The sequence below is a fragment of the Triticum dicoccoides genome, chromosome 5A, assembly GCF_002162155.2.
Source record: "Triticum dicoccoides isolate Atlit2015 ecotype Zavitan chromosome 5A, WEW_v2.0, whole genome shotgun sequence".
NCBI classification, from domain to species: domain Eukaryota; kingdom Viridiplantae; phylum Streptophyta; class Magnoliopsida; order Poales; family Poaceae; genus Triticum; species Triticum dicoccoides.
In genome coordinates, this window is record NC_041388.1 from 657447597 (window position 1) to 657474610 (window position 27014).

Sequence of the window (27014 nt, forward strand, 5' to 3'; positions counted from 1 at the left end):
ACAAGTCAAGCAATCATCACACAATTCAAGCAAGCATGCAAAGAGTATATTGGCAGCGGAAAGTAAAGCATGCAACTTGCAAGAATGTAAAGGGAAGGGTTTGGAGAATTCAAACGCAATTGGAGACACGGATGTTTTTCCCATGGTTCGGATAGGTGGTGCTATCCTACATCCACGTTGATGGAGACTTCAACCCACGAAGGGTAACGGTTGCGCGAGTCCACGGAGGGCTCCACCCACGAAGGGTAATGGTTGCGCGAGTCCACGGAGGGCTCCACCCACGAAGGGTAATGGTTGCGCGAGTCCACGGAGGGCTCCACCCACGAAGGGTCCACGAAGAAGCAACCACCCACGAAGGGTCCACGAAGAAGCAACCACCCACGAAGGGTCCATGAAGAAGCAACCTTGTCTATCCCACCATGGCCATCGCCCACGAAGGACTTGCCTCACTAGCGGTAGATCTTCACGAAGTAGGCGATCTCCTTGCCCTTACAAACTCCTTGGTTCAACTCCACAATCTTGTCGGAGGCTCCCAAGTGACACCTAGCCAATCTAGGAGACACCACTCTCCAAGAAGTAACAAATGGTGTGTTGATGATGAACTCCTTGCTCGTGTGCTTCAAATGATAGTCTCCCCAACACTCAACTCTCTCTCATAGGATTTGGATTTTGTGGAAAGAAGATTTGAGTGGAAGGCAACTTGGGGAAGGCTAGAGATCAAGATTCATATGGTAGGAATGGAATATCTTGGTCTCAACACATGAGTAGGTGGTTCTCTCTCAGAACATATGAGTTGGAATTGTGTATGTGTTCTGATGGCTCTCTCTACGAATGAAGAGGAGGTAGAGGGGTATATATAGCCTCCACACAAAATCCAACCGTTACACACAGTTTTCCAATCTCGGTGGGACCGAATCAACAAACTCGGTCGGACCGAAAAGGTAAACCTAGTGACCGTTAGAGATTTTCGGTGGGACTGACATGCAACTCGGTAGGACCGATATGGTTAGGGTTTGGGCATAACGTAATCTCGGTGAGACCGATTACACAAACTCGGTGAGACTGAGTTTGGTAATAAGCTAACCAGAGAGTTGGTCAGGTAAACTCGGTGGGACCGATTTGCTCTTTCGGTGAGACCGAAAAGTTACAAAAAGGAAACATAGAGTTTACATTGCAATCTCGGTGGGACCGATTCGCTCTTTCGGTGAGACCGAAAAGTTACGAAAGGGAAACAAAGAGTTTGCAATCCCATCTCGGTGAGACCGAGATCCCTATCGGTAGAACCGAATTGCTAGGGTTTGGCAGTGGCTTATGACAAGTGAAACTCGGTGGCGCCGGATAGAAAGAATCGGTAGGACCGAGTTTGGCTTAGGGTTTAGGTCATATGTGGATATGGGAAAGTAGTTGAGGGTTTTGGAGCATATCACTAAGCACATGAAGCAAGAGGCTCATTAAGCAACACCTCATCCCTCCTTGATAGTGTTGGCTTTTCCTAAAGACTCAATGTGATCTTGGATCACTAAAATATAAAATGAAGAGTCTTGAGCTTTTGAGCTTGAGCCAATCCTTTGTCCTTAGCATTTTGAGGGTTCCACTTTCACATCCATGCCATGCCAATCATTGAGCTTTCCTGAAATAGTCATCTTGGAATAGCATTAGCTCAATGAGCTATATGTTGTTATGAATTACCAAAACCACCTAGGGATAGTTGCACTTTCAATCTCTCCCTTTTTGGTAATTGATGATAACATATAGATCAAAGCTTCGACAAATGATAATAAGCATGAAATATATCGTCGCTTTGAGAAGTATGTGACAAGTAAGAGCTCCCCCTAAATTTGTGCATATTTAAAATTTGCTTTGGACTGCAAATGCACAAAGAGTTAGAGTCATGAGTTACTCTTCCATGTCACATACATCTTGGTGGAGCGCTTAAAATGATAAGAATGAAACACATGCACTCATCACCAAGAATAGTGAATGATCACATAAGATAGATAAGATGATAATATTAAGCAAACATTAAGTGTAGCTTATGATCAAACACATGATCATCAATGTCTCACGAGCAATGACATAGTATCTCACACAAAAGCAAACAAAGTTCGAAAAACCACCAAATAAAACAAGAGAGAATAAAAGCAACACTCTCTCTCGAAGCCTATGATCTATACATTTTCTCCCCCTTTGGCAACAAGTTACCAAAAAGTTCCTAGAAAATGCATGGTGCTAAGTCGACACTCAGGCTTGATCTTCAGGTGGTGGTGGAGTCCGGAGCACTCCAAGGACGAAGCCTTCTGTAGACGTGGTCGGAGTCGAGGCTGAAGTGGATGCTGGAGCTGGTGGAACTGAAGCTGTAGTGGTGTAGAAGTGGTGGCTCTAGGGTCAGCAACTGGCACTGCAGACGACCTCGGACCTCGTGGCACTCTGGCAAAGGCATCAGTTGTAGTCTTGCCTCTCCTCTCCTGCATGTCATCCTGGAGCTGCTCCACTGCAGTCTGAATCTCTGTCACTTTTGACATCCAAGTCATAGAACTTTTGTTCCATGATCCTCTCTAAGCATGTCTGGTTCTGAGTTAGGGTGGCTAGTCCTTGCTCAATCCGCTGGGTGGATGCAATCAAGTAACCAAGCTGCTCTTGTTTGGTTTTCAGGAAATATTCAGATGCCTCCTCTTGAGTAGGCATCTTGGCAGCTTTCTCCTTCCTTGCCTTCTCCTTCTTGGCTTGTGCTTGGGCAGATGATGGCTCATTCTCAGTCATGACCACTTGATTATCTTCAAAGTCTGGACGGATGGGCAGGTGTTCCTTGTCCAATAAGTATATGCCCGTGCCCATCTTAGAGTTGATGAGCTCCTGAATCTGTGGGGCATATCCACAGCTCCTCTTCTGATCAGCTGCTGTCCTCTTAATGGTCTCTACCATGAGGATCATCACTTTGAAGTTCTGTGGCACATCAAATATATGAAGCAAATTGATCGCATGGCCTCTGATCATCTTGTGATCTCCAGACTTGGGCAATAGGGTGTGCCTAAGAATCCAGTTGATGGTTGGCAGCCCTGACAGAAGATAGTGTACTGAGCCAAACTTGAACGTATCAAATGCTTCATTTGGAATCTCCTTGTACATGTTTGACATTGAGTTGTGGTCCATCTTCTTCTTGGCATAAATGTCCAAGTCATCGTCATGCTCTTCTGGGGCATTAATCAGCTGAGCCCATTCAGCAACTGTAGACTGGTACCTCGTACCCTCTGACATCCATACAATCCTGCCATCTGGATAGAAATGGGCTGTGGAGTAGAACTGCATGATGAGTTCCTCGTTCCACTTTGTGAGCTTCTGCCCAACAAAGTCCTCTACTCCACATGCCTTGAAGCTGTCCTGCACTCCAGGGTAGTACTCTTCGTTGTCCTTGATGTATTGCCAATCAACCCATCTCATATCACAGACAATTGGCTTCTTGTCTAGCAGCACTGTCTCATAAAAGTCTTGCTGCTCCTTGGTGTGAAACCTGTAGTCAACTGCAGTCCTTCTCCTTGAAGCATGCGGGTCTGCTTCTCTCCACTTCTGGAGCCCTGAATCTCTCCTGAGCTTCATGTCCTCAGCCACAGGATGAGCATCATTGTGGTCTAGGATCTTGGGCTTGAGCTTTCTAAGAACATTCTCTTCTTCTTCTTCTGCAGCTTCAGGCATTGGGGCCTTGTTCTTCTCAGTAGCTGGGATGCTTCTTGTGTTCCTCTTTGGCTTTGGCTTTGGAGCTGGCTTGGCCTTAGAAGCAGTTGACCCTGATCTTATGGCATCACCCATCAGCTTGGGAGCCTGAGGTGCTGGTGCAGCAACCTCTTCTTCTTCATCCTCATCTTCCATGATGGAAGCCTTTCCAAGCACTTTGGCTACGGTCTTCTTGACCCTTTCCTTCCTTTTCTTGCCTTCAGCAGCAACTGGCTCTATGGGAGTGGGTTTCTCAGTTGAAGCTCTGGCCTTTGACATAGGCTGCCTGCCTGCTAGCCTTTTGATCTTCATCCCTGGTTTTGTGCCTTGAGCTGAGCCATGTTCCTTCTCAAGCACTACTCTCTTTGAAGTTGCTTCCTCTTCTGCCACATAATCCTCATCCTCTGATTCTGAGGTTCTCTTCTTCCTCTGTCTGGTGGCAGCTTTTGGCAGATTGCTAGGAGTACTTCTACTGCCATCATCTGAGGAACTTGAGGGACTAGTGCCCTCACTCATCTACACTTGCTGCTCTGACAAGTTCTGGCTATCACTTTGGTCTGACATGATGCAAGCTCTGACTGCTGACCCTGTGAATAGGTTATAGATGAGATAGAGTGGATAAGCATCACAAAATGCAGAGATTTTTGCAAAAGAATAATTCAAAAACTTAGTTTTAGTTTCCCACTGAAAGCATCTCGGATCTACCGATTTCTAAACTCGGTGATACCGAAGCAGTTTTGGCACCTAAACTAGTGAACTCGGTCAGACCAAGTCACAGTTCGGTGGCACCGAGACTGCTAGGGTTTCACAGAGTTCCAAAATCGGTCACACCGATAAGTAATTCTCGGTCAGACCGAGTCTCACTTGTGCAATGGCATAAGCCAAATCGGTGGGACCGAGTTTTTCAACTCGGTGGGTCCGAGATGGTTTCGGCAGAAACCTAACCCTAAAATTTTCGAATTAAACCTAATCTACGAGTTCATTGACTGGATAGAAGTTTAACAAACGTGGCAAGAATCATGATGATCACAATGTGCTAAGAATCGGATTGGGGAATAGCACAAAGATCGAGTCCATACCCTAGTTCGGCGGAGACTCACTACGGTGGCAACGGTGGGGTTGAATTTCCGTTGACGGCGACGGAGACCAGCGACTGGAGGCGGCTGGCGGCGAGGAGACGATCTGGAGACCAAGTTGGCAGAGCAGGCTATCGCGCGGGCGAAGGGGTTCGGAGAAATTTCCAAATTTTTGCCCGTGACTATATATAGCCCGACCCTGTCGGTGTGACCGAGTGGAACAACTCGGTGGCACCGAGATGCAAAACTGTATACAGTTGTTGCAACTCGGTGTGACCGAATGGTTCAAATCGGTTGCACCGAGATCAAAAACCTAGATCAACTTAATGATCTCGGTAGGACCGAAAGTAGGGTATCGGTCAGACCGAGAATCATAAAGAGGTTTTGGAAGTTTAAGTCTATGACGAATCGGGGACTCCGAGCGCTCCTCACATAGAGTGGTTCGAATCTGACTTGATCAAATTTTGTGATGTAGCATGAATAGAGTTTGAGACGAGAAAAGCATAGATAGCTAGAGGAGGTTCTTAGTCATTCTTGTCCATCCACTTGGCAAAAGGAAATAAAACCAAACAATCAAAACAACAAGTGGATGTCCTCGAATGAGTAAAATATGCAACCAGCATGCTCACACAATAAGATGGCAAATGAAATATGTGACAAGGCATGCACAACCAATTCTAGCATCTATCAAGCAATTTGCGATGACAAGGTCATCTATATATGAGTATATTGACTTAGGAGTCAAGTGAGAACACTTGATCATAGGTCATACTCATCGTTTAAGCTCAAGTGGGGTTGCCACTTTTACATAAAGCATTGTTGTGTTCACATCTTTAGAGTTGCTTTAGCTCAAGTCTTAGAGTAAAGCTCCCCCTAGATGTGATATCCCCCCTTAGAGGGATGAACTAACCTCGGGTTTTGTCGATGATGACTTCATGTAGATGTTGAAGATGTGGATGCTCAATGTTGATGTAGATCACTTGGAGCTATCCATTTGAGTGAATTGCACTTTCAATACCTACATGGGTTAGTCCCACAAGGAACAAACAAGGATATCCATAGACATAGAGTGATGCACACACAAGATGATGTCCATGAAAACTTTTAGGTTACCTTGTCCCTTGTCTTACCAACAAGAGGGTTTGTGACTCCTTGAACTAGTGCAAGATGTGGAAGTTGATTGCACTTGTTCTTGCCAAAATGATAAGAGTGAAGTATGTTGGCGGAGTCACCCTCAAGAACTCTCTAGTTCTTCTTCTTTTGGATCCACATCATCTTGATGGGAATCCTTGGAGTTGTAGTCGTATTTGATGAAGTGGAACTTGAAGTAGTCTTGGGAATCCACTTGACTAAGGTCTTAGGAGCTTCTTCAAATGCATCAATTTCCTCTTGAAGCTTGTTTTTGCCTTTTTGCTTGTAGTCTTGTGGTGGAAGATCATCTTGAGCTTGTGTCCCCTTGAAAGAAGTATCATACTTCTCTTGTTGGGGAACAAACTTTGTCTTGGGGTATTGATCTTCTTCCCACTCAACTCCATTGGCATTGAACTTTCGTTCAAAACCAACACCTTGATTCTTCCGGTGCATTCCTTGCTTGCGCACAATTTCCTCGAATTGCTTACTCCCGGCAAAGCTTTTGTACACTCCTTTCTCTATAATTCCCTTCAATAAGCTATTTTCTTGCTCAAGTGTAACTTGGCTAAGAGAATCATTAGTGGAATCAAGAGAACTACTAGAAGCAACAATATTGGATTTAGCATGATCATTGTTACTGCTAGAGGAAGAATCTTTCTTGTTCTTGTTACTAGACTTGACTTGAGGCATGTAAGTGGATAAGAGTAAACGCTTGGCAATGTAAGAAGAACTTTTCTTGCGGAGATCATCATTGATTGCTTTTAAGAACTCATGCTCTTGCTCAAGATTGAGCTTTTCAAAGCATAATTTCTCATGAGCTCTTAAAAGTTCTCGATGATCTTCGAAGATAGTTTCATGAGCTAACTTAAGAGTGTTTAGTTCTTTAGTTAGAGCCTCAATCTTCTCCTTATCATTGTCATTCGTTTTATCTTGATTAGCATGATTAATTGATGTTTCATCATAGTATTCATCACTAGAGTTGTCAACAAGCAAATCATCACCTAACAAGTCATCTTCATCACTATTGAAATCAACATACTCGGGGTGTGTTACCTTAGGACCTTTGGACATGAAGCATCTTCCAATTCCTTCATTTGGTGAGTCAAATATGTCGTAGGAGTTGGTTGACACAAGTGCTAGACCGGCAACACCTTCATCTTGAGTATCTTCGGAGTCGGAGTGATAACTTCTCTCGGAGTGGCTGTCGGAGTCGGAGCCGGATACCCATTCACCAACATGAGCTTGATGTCTTCGTTTTGTGTAGCTCCTTGATGATTTTTCCTTCCTTTCCGAACCTTTGCTTCTCCGTGAGTATCTTCATTCATAACGATCATCTCTACTCCTTCTCTCTCTTGGTGGTGATTCTTTGCTTCTTCTTCTTAGGGAATCTTCTCTTCTCTTGTAGGGAGCCGTACACTCATTGGAATAGTGTCCGGGTCTTCCACAATTGTAGCAGTTTCGCTCTCGACTAGAAGATCTTTTGTCATTGTAGGACCTTGACTTGAAGCTTCTATCTTTGCTTCTACTCTTGTAGAACTTGTTGAAGTTCTTCACCATTAAGCTCAATTCTTCATTGAAGTTTTGTTTCTCACTTGATGATGTAGGGGCTTCACATGAGGCTTTGTAGGCACCACTTGATTTGTTGTGAAGTTACTCTTTATCCTTAGGTGACATCTCATGAGCAACAATTCTTCCAATCACCTCCGTTGGCTTGAGATCTTTGTAATTGGGCATCATTTGGATCAATGTGCACACGGTATCATATTTTCCATCCAAGGCTCTTAGAATCTTCTTGATGATGAATCTATCGGTCATCTCTTCACTTCCTACGTCGGCAATCTCATTTGTGATGAGAGCAAGCCTAGAGTACATTTCAGCGACACCTTCACCATCCTTCATTTTGAACTTGTCAAGTTGACTTTGAAGCACATCCAACTTGTATTCCTTGACGGAGTCGGTACCTTCGTGCATATCAATCAAAGTGTCCCAAATTTCCTTTGCATTCTCAAGACGGCTGATTTTGTTGAATTCTTCGGGGCACAATCCGTTGAAGAGAATATCACAAGCTTGAGCATTGTATTGCAACATCTTCAACTCATCCGCGGTAGCTTCACGGTTTGGTTCTTTCCCATCAAAGAAGTCACCTTGCAAACCAACACACACAATAGCCCAAACGACGGGGTTATGTCCAAGAATATGCATTTTCATTTTATGCTTCCAACTAGCAAAATTAGTACCATCAAAGTAAGGACCTCTACGGTGATAATTTCCCTCGCTAGACGCCATACTCTCCTAGGTTGTGAAACCAAGGCTATGACCACCAAAAGCTATGGAGATCAAAGCAAATGGAGACCAAAGCTCTGATACCACTTGTAGGATCGAAAGTATGTCTAGAGGGGGTGATTAGACTACTTGACCAAATAAAAACTTAACATTTTCCCAATTTTAGTTCTTGGCAGATTTTAGCTATTGTAGGACAAGTCAAGCAATCATCACACAATTCAAGCAAGCATGCAAAGAGTATATTGGCAGCGGAAAGTAAAGCATGCAACTTGCAAGAATGTAAAGGGAAGGGTTTGGAGAATTCAAACGCAATTGGAGACACGGATGTTTTTCCCGTGGTTCGGATAGGTGGTGCTATCCTACATCCACGTTGATGGAGACTTCAACCCACGAAGGGTAACGGTTGCGCGAGTCCACGGAGGGCTCCACCCACGAAGGGTAATGGTTGCGCGAGTCCACGGAGGGCTCCACCCACGAAGGGTAATGGTTGCACGAGTCCACGGAGGGCTCCACCCACGAAGGGTCCACAAAGAAGCAACCACCCACGAAGGGTCCACGAAGAAGCAACCACCCACGAAGGGTCCACGAAGAAGCAACCTTGTCTATCCCACCATGGCCATCGCCCACGAAGGACTTGCCTCACTAGCGGTAGATCTTCACGAAGTAGGCGATCTCCTTGCCCTTACAAACTCCTTGGTTCAACTCCACAATCTTGTCGGAGGCTCCCAAGTGACACCTAGCCAATCTAGGAGACACCACTCTCCAAGAAGTAACAAATGATGTGTTGATGATGAACTCCTTGCTCTTGTGCTTCAAATGGTAGTCTCCCCAACACTCAACTCTCTCTCATAGGATTTGGATTTTGTGGAAAGAAGATTTGAGTGGAAGGCAACTTGGGGAAGGCTAGAGATCAAGATTCATATGGTAGGAATGGAATATCTTGGTCTCAACACATGAGTAGGTGGTTCTCTCTCAGAACATATGAGTTGGAATTGTGTATGTGTTCTGATGGCTCTCTCTACGAATGAAGAGGAGGTGGAGGGGTATATATAGCCTCCACACAAAATCCAACCGTTACACACAGTTTTCCAATCTCGGTGGGACCGAATCAACAAACTCGGTCGGACCGAAAAGGTAAACCTAGTGACCATTAGAGATTTTCGGTGGGACTGACATGCAACTCGGTAGGACCGATATGGTTAGGGTTTGGGCATAACGTAATCTCGGTGAGACCGATTACACAAACTCTGTGAGACCGAGTTTGGTAATAAGCTAACCAGAGAGTTGGTCAGGTAAACTTGGTGGGACCGATTTGCTCTTTCGGTGAGACCGAAAAGTTACAAAAAGGAAACATAGAGTTTACATTGCAATCTCGGTGGGACTGATTCGCTCTTTTGGTGAGACCGAAAAGTTACGAAAGGGAAACAGAGAGTTTGCAATCACATCTCGGTGAGACCGAGATCCCTATCGGTTGAACCGAATTGCTAGGGTTTGGCAGTGGCTTATGACAAGTGAAACTCGGTGGCGCCGGATAGAAAGAATCGGTAGGACCGAGTTTGGCTTAGGGTTTAGGTCATATGTGGATATGGGAAAGTAGTTGAGGGTTTTGGAGCATATCACTAAGCACATGAAGCAAGAGGCTCATTAAGCAACACCTCATCCCTCCTTGATAGTATTGGCTTTTCCTAAAGACTCAATGTGATCTTGGATCACTAAAATATAAAATGAAGAGTCTTGAGCTTTTGAGCTTGAGCCAATCCTTTGTCCTTAGCATTTTGAGGGTTCCACTTTCACATCCATGCCATGCCAATCATTGAGCTTTCCTGAAATAGTCATCTTGGAATAGCATAAGCTCAATGAGCTATATGTTGTTATGAATTACCAAAACCACCTAGGGATAGTTGCACTTTCAACAAGCAAATAGGAGGGGAAAATGCAAATTCCAGGAAATTTAAAGCAAATATTACAAGCCATAGATTGTTTCACGACACCAAACACAAGTTTAAACGCCTCCACGAGGCATGGTGCATGTTGCAGGAGTAAAAATAGGACAGAAGCCGCGAAGGGATCACTCTCCAGTGGCACCGCCACCTGTGGTGGAGTCACGCTGGGCGACTCCGCCTCCTGAGGCCGCGGAGCTGGCGGCACCGTGCCCGGGCAAGGTACTGAAGGCGCGGAACCTCCCCAGCAAAGCCTCGGCTCGGCCTTTCATGGCCTCAGCGGCAGCAGCGGCAAGGTCGCCGCTCACGGGTTCCAGCAGGCTCTCGAGGTCGACGTTGGGGTCGCGCAGGTAGACGTGGCTGAGGACATGCGTCAGCGTTGCAGAAGACAGGGCACGCGCCTCGGCCTCAGCCGTGGGGCCGAGGCCATCTGCGACATCTTCAAGCGCACGGATCAGGAAGGGAAGCAGCTCGGCGGGGCCGTCCTCCGCACCAGCCAACGGCTCCTCCAAGCCGCCCTCGTAAAGCGTCTTCAGCGCGGCGCAAGATTTCTTCTCCAGCTGCGCGAAGGCCACCCGATCCTCAGCCAGCACCTTCGCCTTGGCGTCTAGCTTGGTCCTCTCCGCCTTCAGCGACCGCTCCAGCGTCTCCAACCGGCCACAGCGGTCATCAAGCTTGGTGCCCCGATCCTTGATGGCAGCCTCCCGAGCCTTCATCTCCTCCTTCTCGTGGCGGCCGCGGACCTCCTTGGTGAGCTCATTGTGCAGGCCTTGCAGCTCGACCTCCAGCGCCTTTTAGCGGCCCTGGGCAGCTGCAGCGTCGCCCAGGGCAGCGTTGCGAGCGGCCTTGGCTTGGCTGGCAGCCTGCTTCTCCCCATCGGAGGCCGACATGGCCTGGCTTAGCGCTGCTCGGACGGAGGCGGTAGAACGGGCCCAGCCAGAAGCTAGCTCCAGGCGCCCGGTCACTAGGCGAGGGTCCGCGCTCAGAAGATCCTCCCGCAGCTGGCTTAGTTTGTTGGCGACCGGGTCCAGGACGGCGCCAGAGGGATCAGAAGAGACGGGAACCAGTGGAGCGGGTGGAGAGGACGGCAGCGTGATCACAACTTGGTAGGAAGGAACCACCTGGGCCTTGGCTACCCCGGCTGCAGCATCAAGCGCAGCAGCCTCCAGGGTCAGCGGGGCCACGGGGGCTGACTCCTCGCCGAAGCGTCCCAGTTGGCCTCGCGAAGATGATCAGGCAGGGGAGGCATGAGCCTCGCTGTCTCCTTCCCCAGCAGATGAAGGCGCCACCCCGGTAGATGGACTCGCCCCAAGCAGGGCCGCAGAAGCCCCTCTCAACCTCTTCGCTGCAGGTGCCGGCCTAGCAAAAGAGTGCAGACGTCAAGCCTCGGCGGCAGAAACCAAGCGAAGCATGAATCGAGCACTTACTGGTCATCGTTCGCGGACTCCAGCAGCTTCCGGCCAAACTTGAAGCCCGAGAGCTTGCAGCTAGGGTCAGCCTTGGGAGGCCCAGAAGCAGAAGGCACATCAGGAGGGCTGGAGCTGGCCTCAGACCGCCCGGGGACCAGAGCAGACCCTGGGAGAACTGGCCCCGACCTGCCCTTCCTTGTGACCAAGGGAGACTCCTCCCCTCCTCGCCTGGCGCCAGCCTCGTCGTCGTCCGGCATGGAGCGGAGGGCCCGGGACCTGCGCCAAGGGAAGGACTCCCCCGACTCCTCGCCAGTCGCCTCAGAGTCAGACTCTTCCTCCTCCGCCTCTTCTTCCCTCTCACTCCCGCTGGAGCTGCCGGAGGACACGTCCACCATCGCCAGCGCCGCCAGATCCTCGGGAGCTTCCGCGGGCACTAGCCCCTCGCCATTGAAGGTGGGCATGGTGTTCACCACCTGCTCCCAGTCGTCACGAAGGAACAGGGGGATGGGGGCGCCCACCGGGCTCGCCACGTCTCCCCCAACCAAGGAGTGGAGGGCCGTGACTAGATCCTCGTCGGTCAGGGCCTCGGAGCCTGGGCGCAGGGCGGCGTCCGCTTCCCCAAGCCTCCACAATGGGAGCGAGTGCTCCTGGAGTGGAGCCACCCGGTGCTCCAAGAACTCCCTTAGGAGTGTAGCCCCGGTCAGCTTCGCCGCCCCCAAGTTGCCTGGCCTCAGGTCCGCGTTCATCCTCTTCAGCACCGCCTTCGCACGGGGGTCGATGAGCTCCACGTGGGACCACGTGTCAACGGCCTTGGGCTGCCCCGTAGGCAACACCAGTCGGGGGTGGAAGCGCCCGACGTCCACCATGACCCACTTGCTCCGGAAGCCTTCAATTCTCTTCCCAGGCTTCGAGATAGCATTGGAGTTGGAGTATGCGATAAAGCTCGTGCATGCAGAGACATGGGCACAAGAAACCCGGAGGGAAAAATAGTGGCGCAACAAGGCCACCGAGGGCTTCACCCCAACATGAGCCTCGCAATAGTAAGCGAAAATCGCCAGGAGAAGAACATAGTTGGGGTGGAGATGCAGAGCTTGCAAGTTGTATTGGCAGAGAACAGCAAAGAAGAACTCGGAGAAAGGAGGCACCAGACCGGCGATGATGGCGCTCACAAAGAACGGATAGAAGGTGCTCCCCATGCCCTCAGGCTGGTCGGAGCCGGCCTTGAGCACAGTCGCCCTCTTGCTGCCCTGCATGACCGTCATCGGGCACGTGAGTGCGAGATTCTTCTCCGACAAGTTCGGGGGGTCCAGAGCCGGCGAGTACCAGGCCTTGGTTGGGGACTTGCGAGGCGCCATGGCGTGCCGGATGGGAAGGATTGAGACAGATCTGGAGGATTTCGGGAGCAGGAAGGAGAAGAGCGAGAAAGGTGATCTGGGACAAGGCGAACAAGAATAAAGCAAGTAAGCCTGGCCCGGGCACCTCCTTGTCAGATGGACGGTTGCCGAGGCATCATGGGGAAGCGCAGACGCCCACGTCCAATCAATCGCCACGCGGCGCCCAAGGCCGCAGGCTATTGGGGTCCGTGGCGCTTCGCGCTTGCCCCTTCGCTTCTCTGCTAAGCCAAGCCCGGGCGCGCCTTGAGCCCGGGGGCTACTGTCGGTGTTCTAGGAATGAGGGTCCCAGACTTGCCTGCCTGCGGCGTGGCTCGAGTGGGGGCCCAGTGCGGCCCAGCTTCATCAGCTCAAGCTCAAGACCCTCGCAAGGGGCCAAGCCTTGCAGGGCGGACGACAGGAGGCTTCCTCAGGAGCAGCCTCATCAGGCAGGCTCGCGAGGAGGCGGAGAGATCAAGGCAGGGGTGCCTCGCGAGGATCCCGTGACGCAAGCCATGACGATCGAGATTAGGCGGGCGCCAGGCGGGCGCCGGCCTGCGCAGTGTCTTTGTTTCCCCTTTGGTGCAAAGGGAGCAAGCACAGGCCATGACATCGGGCAAAGATTACCATTCCAGTGCAACGAGACCAAGACCAGCAGAGTGGCAAGACGGAGGTCACCGTGGAGCCCAAGACGGCATCATCACCAGTGCTTTTGGCAGTCGAAGACCACCTTTGGTCAAGATAACTTGTACTAGATGTTCCCCTTCAAGATGGCCAATTGTTGGCGCCCTTCCCGCTCATTATTTGGGAAGAGGACCAGGGCCTCTATAAATAGGACTATCCCCAGAAAAAAAGAGAAGAAAAAAGAAGAGAGGGAGAGAGAAGAGAAAGAGAGGGAGAGATCCGGACCAAGTAGAACACACCGCACCAGCTCAAGAACACCTCTGGCGAGGCCATTCTTCCCCCTGTATTGTTCATCATCAGCCCCTGAGGCAATCCACTACTCCACACACTGGAGTAGGGTATTACACCACATCGGTGGCCCGAACCAGTATAAACCTCGTGTCCTTTGTGTGCTCTTCTTTCCAGCCTAGATTTCTTGCGAGCCATAGAAGCGCGAGTCGGTAGGGGAAAGATCTCCGTGCGCACCCCAGAGTTTGAACCTTAAGGGTCTACCGGAACCCGAAATCCGACACAAGTGCCCTAGGTCTTCGTGAGCAAGCAAGTTGGATGCACACCCACTAGTTTCTTTTGTTGAGCTTTCATACATTTATAGATCTAGTGCATCCGTTGCATGGCAATCCCTACTCCTTGCATTAACATCAATCGGTGGGCATCTCCATAGCCCATTGATTAGCCTCGTTGATGTGAGACTTTCTCCTTTTTTGTCTTCTACACATAACCCCCTCATTATATTCTATTCCACTCATAGTGCTATGTCCATGGCTCGCGCTCATATATTGCGTGAAAGTTTATAGGTTTGAGATTACTAAAGTATGAAACAGTTGCTTGGCTTGTCATCGGGGTTGTGCATGATGAGAGCATTCTTGTGTGAAGAAAATGAAACATGACTAAACCATATGATTTTGTAGGGATGAACTTTCTTTGGCCATGTTATTTTGAGAAGACATAATTGCTTATTTAGTATGCTTGAAGTATTATCATTTTTATGTCAATATGAACTTTTGTCTTGAATCTTTCGGATCTGAATATTCATACCAAAATTAAGAATAATTACATTAAAATTATGCCAAGTAGCACTCCGCATCAAAAATTCTCTTTTTATCATTTACCTACTCGAGGACGAGCAGGAATTAAGCTTGGGGATGCTTGATACGTCTCCAACGTATCTATAATTTTTGATTGCTCCATGCTATATTATCTACTGTTTTGGACTATATTGGGCTTTATTTTTCCACTTTTATATTATTTTTGGGACTAACCTATTAACCGGAGGCCCAGCCCAGAATTGCTGTTTTTTGCCTATTTCAGTGTTTCGGAGAAACAGAATATCAAACGGAGTCCAAACGGAATGAAATCTTCGGAAACGTGATTTTCTCATCAGATAAGATCCAGGAGACTTGGACCCTCCGTCAAGAAAGCCACGAGGCGGTAACGAGGGTGGAGGGCGCGCCCCCTGCCTCGTGGGCCCCTCAAAGCTCCACTGACGTACTCCTTCCTCCTATATATACCTACGTACCCCCAAACGATCGGGGACGGAGCCAAAAACCTAATTCCACCGCCGCAACTTTCTGTATCCATGAGATCCCATCTTGGGCATGTTCCGGAGCTCCGCCGGAAGGGAAATCGATCACGGAGGGCTTCTACATCATCATCCAAGCCCCTCCGATGAAGTGTGAGTAGTTTACTTCAGACCTACGGGTCCATAGTTAGTAGCTAGATGGCTTCTTCTCTCGTTTTGGATCTCAATACAATGTTCTCCCCCTCTCTCATGGAGATCTATTCGATGTAATCTTCTTTTTACGGTGTGTTTATTGAGACCGGTGAATTGTGGGTTTATGATCCAGTTTATCTATGAATAATATTTGAATCTTCTCTGAATTCTTTTATGTATGATTGGTTATCTTTGCAAGTCTCTTCGAATTATCAGTTTGGTTTGGCCTACTAGATTGGTTGTTCTTGCCATGGGAGAAGTGCTTAGCTTTGGGTTCGATCTTGTGGTATCCTTTCCCAGTGATAGAAGGGGTAGCAAGGCACGTATTGTATTGTTTCCCTCGAGGATAACAAGATGGGTTTTTTATCATATCGCATGAAAATATCCCTCTACATCATGTCATCTTGCTTAAGGCGTTACTCTGTTTTTAACTTAATACTCTAGATGCATGCTGGATAGCGGTCGATGAGTGGAGTAATAGTAGTAGATGCAGGCAGGAGTCGGTCTACTTGTCTCGGACGTGATGCCTATATACATGATCATACCTAGATATTCTCATAACTATGCTCAATTCTGTCAATTGCTCAACAGTAATTTGTTCACCCACCGTAGAATACTTAAGCTCTTGAGAGAAGCCACTAGTGAAACCTATGGCCCTCGGGTCTCTTTTTCATCATATCAATCTCCATCACTTTATTATTACTTTGCTTTTACTTTGCCTTTTATTTTCACTTTGCATCTCTATACCAAAAATACCAAAAATATTATTTATCATCTCTATCAGATCTCACTTTCGTAAGTGACCGTGAAGGGATTGACAACACCTAAGCGCGTTGGTTGCGTTGAGCTATTGTTTTTGTGTAGGTACAAGGGACTCGCGTGTAGCCTCCTACTGGATTGATACCTTGGTTCTCAAAAACTGAGGGATATACTTACGCTACTTTGCTGCATCATCCTCTCCTCTTTGGGGAAATCCAACGCAGTGCTCAAGAGGTAGCAGCCGGCTCCCCTTTCCTTCCTCCCTCTCTCCTCCTTCCTTCCTCTCCTACTCCTACTTGGAAGGGCTCCTACTTCTACTAGGAAAGGGGGGAATCCTACTCCCGGAGGGAGTAGGACTCCCCAGGGGGCGCCATAAAGAGGGCCGACCCACCCCCTCCTCCACTCCTTTATATACGGGGGAGGGGGGCACCCCATGGACACACAAGTTGATCATTGATCTTTTAGCCGTGTGTGGTGCCCCCCTCCACCATAATCCACCTCGGTTATATCGTAGCGGTGCTTAGGGGAAGCCCTGTTCCGGTAGCATCATCATCACCATCATCATGCTGTCATGCTGACAAAACTCTCCCTCGGAGCTCTACTGGATCGTGAGTTCGTGGGACGTCACCGAGTTGAACGTGTGCAGATCGTGGAGGTGTCGTACGTTCGGTACTAGGGATCGGTCGATCGTGAAGACATACGACTACATCAACCGCGTTGTCATAACAGTTCCGCTTACAGTCTACGAGGGTACATGGACGAGACTCTTCCCTCTCATTGTTATGCATCACCATGATCTTGCGTGTGCGTAGGAATTTTTTTGAAATTACTGCGTTCCCCAACAGTGGCATCCAAGCCAGGTTTATGTGTAGATGTTATATGCACGAGTAGAACACAAAGGAGTCATGGGCGTGGGTATATACATATTGCTTGCCGTCACTAGTTGATTCTTGATTCAACGACATTGTTGGATGAAGTGGCCCAGACCGACATTACGCGTACACTTATGTGAGACTGGTTCTACCGACGTGCTTCGCACACAGGTGGCTAGTGGGTGTCTATTTCTCCAGCTTTAGTTGAATCGGATTCAATGAACATGGTTCTTTCTGAAGATCAAAAAGCAATCACTATACCATGTTGTGGTTTTTGATGCGTAGGTAAGAACGGTTCTTGCTTAGCCCGTAGCAGCCACGTAAAACATGCAACAACAAAGTAGAGGACGTCTAACTTGTTTTTGCAGGGCATGTTGTGATGTGATATGGTCAAGACATGATGCTAAATTTTATTGTATAAGATGATCATGTTTTGTAACACAGTTATCGGCAACTGGCAGGAGCCATATGGTTGTCGCTTTATTGTATGAAATGCAATCGCCATGTAATTGATTTACTTTATCACTAAGTTGTAGCGATAGTTGTAGAGGCAATAGTTGGCGAGATGACAATGATGCTTTGATGGAGATCAAGGTGTCAAGCCGGTGACGATGGTGATCATGACGGTGCTTTGGAGATGGAGATCAAAGGCACAAGATGATGATGGCCATATCATATCACTTATATTAATTGCATGTGATGTTTATCCTTTATGCGTCTTATTTTTCTTAGTTCGGCGGTAGCATTATAAGATGATCTCTCACTAATTTCAAGGTATAAGTGTTCTCCCTAAGTACGCACCGTTGCTACAGTTCGTCGTGCCGAGACACCACGTGATGATCGGGTGTGATAAGCTCTACGTTCACATACAACGGGTGCAAGCCAGTTTTGCACACGCAGAGTACTCGGGTTAAACTTGACGAGCCTAGCATATGCAGATATGGCCTCGGAACACTGAGACCGAAAGGTCGAGCGTGAATCATATAGTAGATATGATCAACATAGTGATGTCACCATTGAAAACTACTCCATCTCACGTGATGATCGGACATGGTTTAGTTGATATGGATCACGTGATCACTTAGATGATTAGAGAGATGTCTATCTAAGTGGGAGTTCTTAAGTAATTTGATTAATTGAACTTTAATTTATCATGAACTTAGTACCTGATGGTATTTTTCATGTCTATGTTATTGTAGATAGATGGCCCGTGCTGTTGTTCGGTTGAATTTTAATGCGTTCTTAGAGAAAGATAAGTTGAAAGATGATGGTAGAAACTACACGGTCTGGGTCCGTAACTTGAGGATTATCCTCATTGTTGCACAGAAGAATTACATCCTAGAAGCACCGCTAGGTGATAAACCCGCTGCAGGAGCAACGCTAGATGTTATGAACACCTGGCAGAGCAAAGCTGATGACTACTCGATGGTTCAGTGTGCCATGCTTTATGGCTTAGAACCAGGACTTCAACAACGTTTTGAACGTCATGGAGCATATGAGATGTTCCAGGAGTTGAAGTTAGTATTTCAAGCAAATGCCCGGACTGAGAGATATGAAGCCTCCAATAAGTTCTATAGCTGCAAGATGGAGGAGAATAGTTCTGTCAGTGAACATATACTCAGAATGTCTGGGTACCACAACCACTTGACTCAACTGGGAGTTAATCTTCCCGAACATAGTGTCATTGACAGAGTTTTTCAGTCACTGCCACCAAGCTACAAGATCTTCATGATGAACTATAATATGCAAGGGATGGATAAGATGATTCCCGAGCTCTTCGCAATGCTAAAGGCTGCGGAGGTAGAAATCAAGAAGGAGCATCAAGTGTTGATGGTCAACAAGACCACCAGTTTCAAGAAAAAGGGTAAAGGAAAGAAGGGGAACTTCAAGAAGAATAGCAAGCCAGTTGCTGCTCAAGTGAAGAAACCCAAGTCTGGACCTAAGCCTGAGACTGAGTGCTTCTACTGCAAAGGAACTGGTCACTGGAAGCGGAACTGCCCCAAGTATTTGGCGGAGAAGAAGGATGGCAAAGTGAAAGGTATATTTGATATACATGTTATTGATGTGTACCTTACTAATGCTCGCAGTAGTCCCTGGGTATTTGATACTGGTTCAGTTGCTAACATTTGCAACTCGAAACAGGGGCTACGGATTAAGCGAAGATTGGCTAAGGACGAGGTGACGATGCGCGTGGGAAATGGTTCCAAAGTCGATGTGATCGCCGTCGGCACACTACCTCTACATCTACCTTCGGGGTCAGTATTAGACCTAAATAATTGTTATTTGGTGCCAGCGTTGAGCATGAACATTATATCTGGATCTTGTTTGATGCGAGACGGTTATTCATTTAAATCAGAGAATAATGGTTGTTCTATTTATATGAGTAATATCTTTTATGGTCATGCACCCCTGATGAGTGGTCTATTTTTACTAAATCTTGATAGTAGTGATACACATGTTCATAGTATTGAAGCCAAAAGATGCAGAGTTGATAATGATAGTGCAACTTATTTGTGGCACTGCCGTTTAGGTCATATTGGTGTAAAGTGCATGAAGAAACTCCATTCTGATGGACTTCTGGAATCACTTGATTATGAATCACTTGGTACTTGCAAGCCATGCCTCATGGGCAAGATGACTAAAACGCCGTTCTCTGGAACAATGGAGCGAGCAACAGATTTGTTGGAAATCATACATACTGATGTATGTGGTCCGATGAATATTGAGGCTCGCGGCGGGTATCGTTATTTTCTCACCTTCACAGATGATTTGAGCAGATATGGGTATATCTACTTAATGAAACATAAGTCTAAAACATTTGAGAAGTTCAAAGAATTTCAGAGTGAAGTGCAAAATCATCGTAACAAGAAAATCAAGTTTCTACGATCTGATCGTGGAGGCGAATATTTGAGTTATGAGTTTGGACTTTATTTGAGACAATGCGGAATAGTTTCGCAACTCACGCCACCTGGAACACCACAGCGTAATGGTGTGTTCGAACGTCGTAATCGTACTTTACTAGATATGGTGCGATCTATGATGTCTCTCACTGATTTACCGCTATCGTTTTGGGGTTATGCTTTAGAGAAAGCTGCATTCACGTTAAATAGGACACCATCTAAATCCGTCGAGATGACACCTTATGAACTGTGGTTTGGCAAGAAACCCAAGTTGTCGTTTCTTAAAGTTTGGGGCTGTGATGCTTATGTGAAAAAGCTTCAACCTAATAAGCTCGAACATAAATCGGAGAAATGTGTCTTCATAGGATACCCAAAGAAGACTGTTGGGTACACCTTCTATCACAGATCCGAAGGCAAGGTATTCGTTGCTAAGAATGGGTCCTTTTTAGAGAAGGAGTTTCTCTCGAAAGAAGTGAGTGGGAGGAAAGTAGAACTTGACGAGGTAATTGTACCTTCTCCCTTATTGGAAAGTAGTTCATCACTAAAATCAGTTCCAGTAAGTGAGGAAGCTAATGATGATGATCATGAACTTATGATCAAGTTACTACCGAACCTCGTAGGTCAACCAGAGTAATATCCGCACCAGAGTGGTATGGTAATCCTATTCTGAAGGTCATGTTACTTGACCATGACGAACCTACGAACTATGAGGAAGCAATGATGAGCCCATATTCCACAAAATGGCTTGAGGCCATGAAACCTGAGATGGGATCCATGTATGAGAACAAAGTGTGGACTTTGGTTGACTTTCCCAATGATCGGCAAGCCATGAAGAATAAATGGATCTTCAAGAAGAAGACTGACGCCGACGGTAATGTTACTGTCTACAAAGCTCGACTTGTTGCAAAAGCTTTTCGACAAGTCCAAGGAGTTGACTATGATGAAACCTTCTCACCCACAGCGATGCTTAAGTCCATCCGAATCATGTTAGCAATTGCCGCATTTATGATTATGAAATCTGGAAAATGGATGTCAAAATTGCATTCCTTAATGGATATCTTAAAGAAGAGTTGTATATGATGCAACCAGAAGGTTTTGTCGATCCAAAAGGTGCTAACAAAGTGTGCAAGCTCTAGCGATCCATTTATGGACTGGTGCAAGCCTCTCGGAGTTGGAATATACGCTTTGATAGTGTGATCAAAGCATATGGTTTTATACAAACTTTTGGAGAAGCCTATATTTACAAGAAAGTGAGTGGGAGCTCCGTAACATTTCCGATACTATATGTAGATGACATATTGTTAATCGGAAATGATACTGAATTTCTGAATAGCATAAAAGGATACTTGAATAAGAATTTTCAATGAAAGACCTCGGTGAAGCTGCTTATATATTGGGCATCAAGATCTATAGAGACAGATCAAGACGCTTAATTAGACTTTCACAAAGCACATACCTTGATAAAGTTTTGAAGAAGTTCAAAATGGATCAGGCAAAGAAAGGGTTCTTGCCTGTATTACAAGGTGTGAAGTTGAGTCAGACTCAATGCCTCACCACTGTAGAAGATATAGAGAAAATGAAAGGTGTTCCCTATGCTTCAGCCATAGGCTCTATCATGTATGAAATATTGTGTACAAGACCTGATGTGTGCCTTGCTATAAGTTTAGCAGGGAGGTACCAAAGTAATCCAGGAGTGGATCACTGGACAGCGGTCAAGAACATCCTGAAATACCTGAAAAGGACTAAGGATATGTTTCTCGTATATGGAGGTGACAAAGAGCTCGTCGTAAACGGTTACGTCGATGCAAGGTTTGACACTGATCCGGATGACTCTAAGTCACAAACCGGATACGTGTTATTATTAAATGATGGAGCTGTCAGTTGGTGCAGTTCCAAGCAGATCGTCGTGGCGGGATCTACGTGTGAAGCGGAATACATAGCAGCTTCGGAAGCAGCAAATGAAGGAGTCTGGATGAAGGAGTTCATATCCGATCTAGGTGTCATACCTAGGGCATCGGGTCCAATGAAAATCTTTTATGACAATACTGGAGCAACTGCCTTAGCAAAGGAATCCAGATTTCACAAGAGAACCAAGCACATCAAGAGACGCTTCAATTCCATCCGGGATCAAGTCAAGGAGGGAGACATAGAGATTTGCAAGATATATACGGGTCTGAATGTTGCAGACCCGTTGACTAAGCCTCTCTCACGAGCAAAACATGATCAGCACCAAGACTCCATGGGTGTTAGAATCATTACAATGTAATCTAGATTATTGACTCTAGTGCAAGTGGGAGACTGAAGGAAATATGCCCTAGAGGCAATAGTAAGTTGTTATTTATATTTCCTTATATCATGATAAATGTTTATTATTCATGCTAGAATTGTATTAACCGGAAACTTACTACATGTGTGAATACATAGACAAACAGAGTGTCACTAGTTTTCCTCTACTTGACTAGCTCGTTGAATCAATGATGGTTATGTTTCCTAACCATAGACATGAGTTGTCATTTGATTAACGGGATCACATCATTAGAGAATGATGTGATTGACTTGACCCATCCGTTATCTTAGCACGATGATCGTTTTGTTTTGTTGCTATTGCTTTTTCCATAACTATACATGTTCCTATGACTGTGAGATCATGCAACTCTCGAATACCGGAGGAACACTTTGTGTGCTAGCAAACATCACAACGTAACTGGGTGATTATAAAGGTGCTCTACAGGTGTCTCTGATGGTGTTTGTTGAGTTGGCATGGATCAAGATTAGGATTTGTCACTCCGATTGTCGGAGGGGTATCTCTGGGCCCTCTCGATAATGCACATCACTATAAGCCTTGCAAGCAATGTAGCTAATGAGTTAGTTATGGGATGTAGCATTACGGAACGAGTAAAGAGACTTGCCGGTAATGAGATTGAACTAGGTATTGAGATGCCGACGATCGAATCTCGGGCAAGTAACATACCGATGACAAAGGGAACAACGTATACTGTTATGTGGTTTGACCGATAAAGATCTTCGTAGAATATGTAGGAACCAATATGAGCATGCAGGTTCCGCTATTGGTTATTCACCGGAGCTGAGTATCGGTCATGTCTACATAGTTCTCAAACCCGTAGGGTCCGCACACTTAACATTCGGTGATGATCGATATTACGAGTTTATGTGTTTTGATGTACCGAAGGTAGTTAGGAGTCCCGGATTTGATCACGGACATGACGAGGAGTATCGAAATGGTCGAGATGTAAAGATCGATATATTGGAAGCCTATATTTGGACATCGGAATGGTTCTGAGTGATTCGGGCATTTTTTCGGAGTACCGGGAGGTTACCGAAACCCCCCGGGGAGTATATGGGCCTTATTGGGCCTTAGTGGAATAGAGGAGAGGGAAGGGAAAGGAGGGAGGTGCGCGCCCCAAGCCCAATCCGCATTGGGAGGGGGGCCGGCCCCCCTTTCCTTCCTCCCTCTCTCCTCCTTCCTTCCTCTCCTACTCCTACTTGGAAGGGCTCCTACTTCTACTAGGAAAGGGGGGAACCCTACTCCCGGAGGGAGTAGTACTCCCCCAGGGCATGCCATAGAGAGGGCCAGCCCTCCCCCTCCTCCACTCCTTTATATACGAAGGAGGGGGCACCCCATGGACACACAAGTTGATCATTGATCTTTTAGCCGTGTGCGGTGCCCCCTCCACCATAATCCACCTCGGTTATATCGTAGCGGTGCTTAGGCGAAGCCCTGTTCTGGTAGCATCATCATCACCGTCATCACGCCGTCGTGCTGAAAAAACTCTCCCTCAAAGCTCTACTGGACCGTGAGTTCGCGAGACGTCACCGAGCTGAACGTGTGCAGATCGCGAAGGCGCCGTACGTTCGGTACTAGGGATCGGTCGATCGTGAAGACGTACAACTACATCAACCGCATTGTCATAACGCTTCCACTTACAGTCTACAACGGTACGTGGATGACACTCTTCCCTCTCATTGCTATGCATCACCATGATCTTGTGTGTGCGTAGGAATTTTTTTGAAATTACTGTGTTCCCCAACACTTATATCATGATAAATGTTTATTATTCATGCTAGAATTGTATTAACCGGAAACTTAGTACATGTGTGAATACATAGACAAAACAGAGTGTCCATGGTATGCCTCTACTTGACTAGCTCATAAATCGAAGATGGTTAAGTTTCCTAGCCATAGACATGTGTTGTCATTTGATGAACGGGATCACATCATTAGAGAATGATGTGATGAACAAGACCCATCTGTTAGCTTAGCACTATGATCGTTTAGTTTATTGCTATTGCTTTCTTCATGACTTATACATGTTCCTATGAATATGAGATTATGCAACTCCCGAATACCAGAGGAACACTTAGTGTGCTATCAAACGTCACAACATAACTGGGTGATTATAAAGATGCTCTATAGGTGTCTCCGATGGTGTTTGTTGAGTTGACATAGATCGAGATTAGGATTGGTCACTCCGTGTTTCGGAGAGATATCTCTGGGCCCTCTCGGTAATGCACATCACTATAAGCCTTGCAAGCAATGTGACTATTGAGTTAGTTACGGTGTGATGCATTACAGAACGAGTAAAGAGACTTGCCGGTAACAAGATTGAACTAGGTATGATGATACCGACAATCGAATTTCGGGCAAGTAACATACCAATGACAAAGGGAACAACGTACGTTGTTATGTGAAGGTAGCTGGAACTACGTCGGTATTTCCCCGGAGAGGGAGGGATGATGTAGCACAGCGACGATAGAGTATTTCCCTCAGTTAAGAAACCAAGGTATCGAATCAGTTGGAGAACCAAGCAACACAACGTAAACAACACCTACACACAAATAACAACACCTCACAACCCGACGTATTAAAGGGGTTGTCAATCCCTTTCGGGTAACGACGCCAGAAATTGGTGTGTGACGGTAAAAAGGTTGTAATAGATTGGATAAATAGATCGCAAATCAAATAAAGTGCAGCAAAGTATTTTTGGTTTAATAGATCTGAAAATAAAAGCAAGGAAAAAGTAGATCGCAAAGGCAAATATATGAGAAATAAGACCCGGGGGCCGTAGGTTTCACTAGTGGCTTCTCTCAAGAAAAATAACAAACGATGGGTAAACAAATTACTGTTGGGCAATTGATATAACTTCAAATAATTATGACGGTATCCAGGAAATGATCATTACATAGGCATCACGTCCAAGATTAGTAGACCAACTCTTGCCTGCATCTACTGTTATTACTCCACACATCGACCGCTATCCAGCATGCATCTAGTGTATTAAGTTCATGGAAAAACAGAGTAATGCAATAAGAATGATGACATGATGTAGACATGATCTGTTTATCTATATGGCGGTAGATATAGATCTCGTCTTTTTATCCTTAGTGGCAACGATACATACATGTCGGTTCCCTTTCTGACACTGGGATCAAGCATCATAAGATCGAACCCACTACAGGGCACCTCTTACCATTGCAACATAAATAGATCAAGTTGGCCAGACAAAACCCAGATATTGGAGAAGAAATACGAGGCTATAAGAGATCATGCATAAAAGAGATCAAAGAAACTCAAATACTTTCATAGATATAAAAACATAGATCGGATCATAAACTCGAAGTTTATCGATCCCAACAAACACACCGCAAAAAGAGTTACATCATATGGATCTCCAAGAGACCATTGTATTGAGGATCAAGAGAGAGAGATGAAACCATCTAGCTACTAACTACGGACCCGAAGGTCTACAAAGAACTACTCACGCATCATCGGAGAGGCACCAATGGAGGTGGTGAACCTCTCTGTGATGGTGTCTAGATTGGATCTGGTGATTCTGGCCTTTGCGGCGGCTGGATGAATATTTCGCCGACTCTCCTAGGGTTTTGGGAATATTTGGGTATTTATAGAGCAAAGAGGCGGTCTCAGGGGCACCTGAGGTGGGCACAACCCACCGGGGCGCGCCAGGGCGCCCTGGTGGGTTGTGCCCCCTTTGGGGCACCCCTAGGTGCAACCAGGGCCCATCTGCTTCCTTTTGGCCCATAAAAAATCATCATAAAGTTTCGTGCCATTTGGACCCCGTTTGATATTGATTTCCTGTGATGTAAAAACATGGAAAAACATGAAATGGCAGTGGGCACTATGTCAGTAGGTTAGTACCAAAAAATGATATAAAATGACTATAAAATGATTATAAAACATCCAAGATTGATAATAAAACAGCATGGAACAATCAAAAATTGTAGATATGTTGGAGACATATCAGCATCCCCAAGCTTAACTCCTACTCGTCTTGAGTAGGTAAGTGATAAAAACAGAATTTTTGATGTGGAGTGTTGTTCATCAAGTCATATCATATTATTTTTTTATAGCATGGACATTTGGATTTTTATGTGATTCAAAGCAATAGTCTAGTTTTGACATAATAATTTAGATACTCAAGCATATCAACAAGCAACTGTGCCTTTGAAAATATCAACTACACCCAATACTCATGAAACATTGATCCATTCATGAAACACACTCGAATATTAACTACACCCAATACTTGAGCACAATCATATTGCCTCCTAGTTGGTTCTTTTTATAAGAGAAGATGGAGACTCAAATTTCAAAATAAAAATTGCATAAACTAAAAGATAGGCCCTTCGCAGAGGGAAGTAGGGATTTGTAGAGGTGCTAGAGCTCAAAGCGAAAAATTTGAGATAAAAACATTTTTGGAGGTGTATCCATCCCACCAACAAAAACGACTTAGAGTTCCGAACACTTCCCATGCTAGATATGCCATAGGCGGTTCCCAGATAGAAAATAAATTTATTCCCTTTTCCACCAGAACTTTCACTTTCCATGGCTAACCATATCCACGGGTGCCCTCCATACCAACACTTTCCAAGGAATTTATTATTTGACAACATAAAGTAAATTCATTTCTTTTTGCATTTCAGGACTGGGCATCCCTAATACCTTTGCCTTACTCTCGTGCAATGACAAGTGAATAAACACTCATCCTGAGAATAACACATCTAGCATGGAAAATATTAGCCACCCCTCACCGCTCCGCGAGTGAAACAAGCACACAAAAGAGAAGTTTATTTTGAAAATTATAGATGGCACATGCAAATTTGCTTAGAACGGTTAAAGAATACCGCATATAGA

General features: G+C 46.1%; 1 pseudogene; it reads left to right on the forward strand.

Moving 5' to 3' along the window:
• LOC119300344 overlaps window positions 1–26010 on the forward strand; it is a 37135-nt pseudogene extending 11125 nt beyond the window's left edge.
• Window positions 26011–27014: the final 1004 nt, after the last annotated feature.